Genomic DNA, 3,320 nt, shown 5'->3' on the forward strand with positions numbered 1-3,320 from the left:
AATGGCTCTGGTCAGAGTTTCTTATTTAATTGTTCTAGAGTTTAGTGTGGGTGTCAGAATTATGAAAAATGCCCCCAGATAAGATCAGAAATTGACCAAAGGCAACAGGAAATAAGAGAGGGATGAGACTATTTGAAGCTGCAAGATCAGGGAAAGCTTTGATGGAGGAAGGATGGCCTGAACTGGAGCTGCAGGATGACTTTCATAAGGGGACAAACAGAAAAAATAATATTCTTGGTTCAAGTGCCAAAAAAGTTACGGTCTTCTAGTTTGGGGGATGGATGGATTACCAAGAAAGAATGTGTGATGGCTTATACTGAGTTCTTCTCTTCCCTTCTTCTCATACCCTATACCTTCACTTCTTGTTGTTGTTGTTTTCTTTTTTCCTCTCTCTCTGTTTGATTCCCTTTTTTCTAAGTATTCACTGGACACTTACTCTAGTACAGGTGTTATTCTAGATACTAGGGACATTGAAATAAATAAAGTATGATTTCACTGTACTCAAGGTGCTATTCTCTAGTAGTGAAATATACTGCAGCACAGCCTCTAAAACACAGCCCCACCTGTTTTTCCTGGGAGTCGCCTCTCTTAGCACATCCATAGAGCATGGCAACCCCACCCCACTTTTTCCATAAGTAGCAAAATCCAATGGCTCTACCACATTTTAGTTACAAAGCTTGCTCATCCATGGTGGCCTTCACCTCCAGGTGGGTTACTGGCTCTAGGATGGCAGTTTTAGAGGTGGTGCCATGGAGAATCTTGCCAGGGTGCTTACAGAGCCATTATATGGCTCCATTGAGATATCTTTCCAGAGCTTTAAGTGCCCCACTCAAGTTACCTTCAGTAATGGGAAGGGTGAGTCAAAACAATCTTTCACTAGTCAAGGGGAAAATAAATATTCCTGGAAAACCTGAGAATCGGAGCCAAAGAGAACAAACAACACCTACAAACCACTCATTTTAAAGTATAAAGATGCAGGGACTAGATACGAGAGGGGACTCATACTAGGAACACTGTGATCACTAATAACAAAGCCAAGGCATGTATCTGGGCATTCCAGTATTAATCCAATACTGTTTGACTTCACTGAAAGAATCAGAGATAAAAAGCCCATTTTGAAGCTTAAAGAAAAGGTAGAGGGAGAGGGAGGAAATGTTATATTTAGCAGTTATGAGCATGTTAAGCTTATGAATGACCTAGGACAGAACACAGTATTGAATTGAGAGAAGCATTTCCATCACCCTAATACAATGTGCTTTGATTTTTCCAAAATCATTTCGCAATTTTTTTTTTTTCTTTTTTAAAGTGTCTGTTTCTTCCATATCACTTAAAGGAAAATTGAGACCGTACAATGGGAGAGAGAGAGAGAAGTAGAACAATTTTCAATGTTTTTGTAGTTTAGATTCTTAAGTCACTAAGACAGTTAATCCTCATTAGCTCCACGTATTTAGGTAATTTGGGGTGAGTTCAACAGTTCTAGTTATCAACAACCAGGCTGACCTATTTCTTTAGTTTATTAGGTGACTTCCTTTATAACTTGGGTAACCAGAACAACAGATATCTCTCTGACCATCTGACTAGAATTCTTGACATCAGGTGATAAATACAGTCATTCGAAGAATAAAGCAAGGGTTAAATCACCCAAACTTAGGATTTCCTCTCTTGCCTAAATATTTCAAAAACTATGGGAGCATGGCTTTTTTTTTTTTTTTTTTAGCTGATGTAGCCACATAATTGCTCCAATTCTTCACATGATGAGTGTGAAATATTACCTTGTAATTCTTACACTAATTTGTCTTATTGCTGAACTAACATTCAAATACTTCTTAAAGTGTGAGGTAGACAGTGTGGCATCAGCAGGTTAAATTAAAATGCAATTTAAAAAGTAATAGTTCTCATTCTGACAGGAGCAGTGTAATAGAGATGGTACCATACGAGAGCATTCATTTTTTAAGGGAATTAGAAAAACGACTCCTACTTCTCTAACAATCCTACTGCATAAGTCTTTACTACATTGCTAAACATTGCTTTAGCTTTCCACTTTAATAGTGGCAAACTCCGAGGTCTGACATGAAATAGGCTATTTCATCTGAGATGGTTTAAGCTGGCCCAAGGAGTGACAGGAGAATACAGCAAGCAGTCAGTGCTAATGACAGCATACCATTTTTATAGACTAAAGGTCAGGCAATGAATTTCAATTATAGAGTGTCAAGATGCCCAAATGCAGGTACCTGATAACAAGTCAGAAGCTCCTAGTTCCTGCAAGCCTTCTGTAGAATTTCAATAAAGCTCTTAGCCCTTAGCACCGCCTTTTTTTATGCTGTTTTTTTTCCTTTTCCATAAGCCAAGAGATGTAATCTTTTCTGAGCAACTCCATCTATAGCACCCTTCAGCCAGTGTGTTGCAATAGCTAAATGAAGCATGCCTTTCTAACATATGGGCTTCCCCTGTGTCTCATCTCCCAACGTGTTTGGGAGTGACACAGAGAGTAGGCATAGATTTTCATCTGCACCGTTTAAATGGAGATTTCCAAAAATGTATTATTGGTTCAGCAATAGCAAAGGCTCCATGATGACCTGATAAGGCCATTTTCCTGCCAAGTATTTGAACAGGTTGGAGGAAAAAAAGTAATCGTAAGGGACCATACTACTCACTTCACATGGAACAATTGAAGATTTATGCTAACAAAGTAGTAAATATCACTGATTCTGTTAAGTTCACTTCCTGTATTGCTTGGGGAAATGGTTAGGAAAGGCAAAATGAGAGCAATCAATACATTCCGTCTTTTTTATGTGGAAATAAATGATAAATGGGTTGAGTTTTCCATCCATTTCATTTAGCATTTTTTATTCTAATATGCCCAAGAGACAACTTCTGATTTTCCTTTCCAAACCTGGTCTACCTGCAGTGTTTCTCAACTCAGTCACTGGCAGCTCCTTTTAGACGCTGGGGCCAAAAGAATTGGATTCCTTCTTGTTTTACCTTTTTTTCTCTTGTATCTCACAGACTCTTCAGCAGGGAATCCTGTTGACTCTGGCTTCAAAGTGAAGTATCCCAAGAATGGAAAAATAAGCACCACATGTATTCACCAGCAAATTGGTTTCACTGATCAACACCTAAGAGCACGTGTGAGAGTAACTTCCACTGGGTGTCGGCAGATGGAGGGGGGAGGAGGGGATGGGTATATGCATACATAATGAGTGCGATGCGCATCATCTGGGGGATGGACATGCTTGCAGCTCTGACTTGGAGGGGAGCGGGGGCAAGGGTAACATACATAACCTAAACATCTGTACCCCCATAATATGCTGAAATAAAAA

The sequence above is a fragment of the Propithecus coquereli genome, unplaced genomic scaffold (genome assembly GCF_000956105.1).
Source record: "Propithecus coquereli isolate 6110/MARCELLA unplaced genomic scaffold, Pcoq_1.0 Scaffold67, whole genome shotgun sequence".
NCBI classification, from domain to species: Eukaryota; Metazoa; Chordata; class Mammalia; order Primates; family Indriidae; genus Propithecus; species Propithecus coquereli.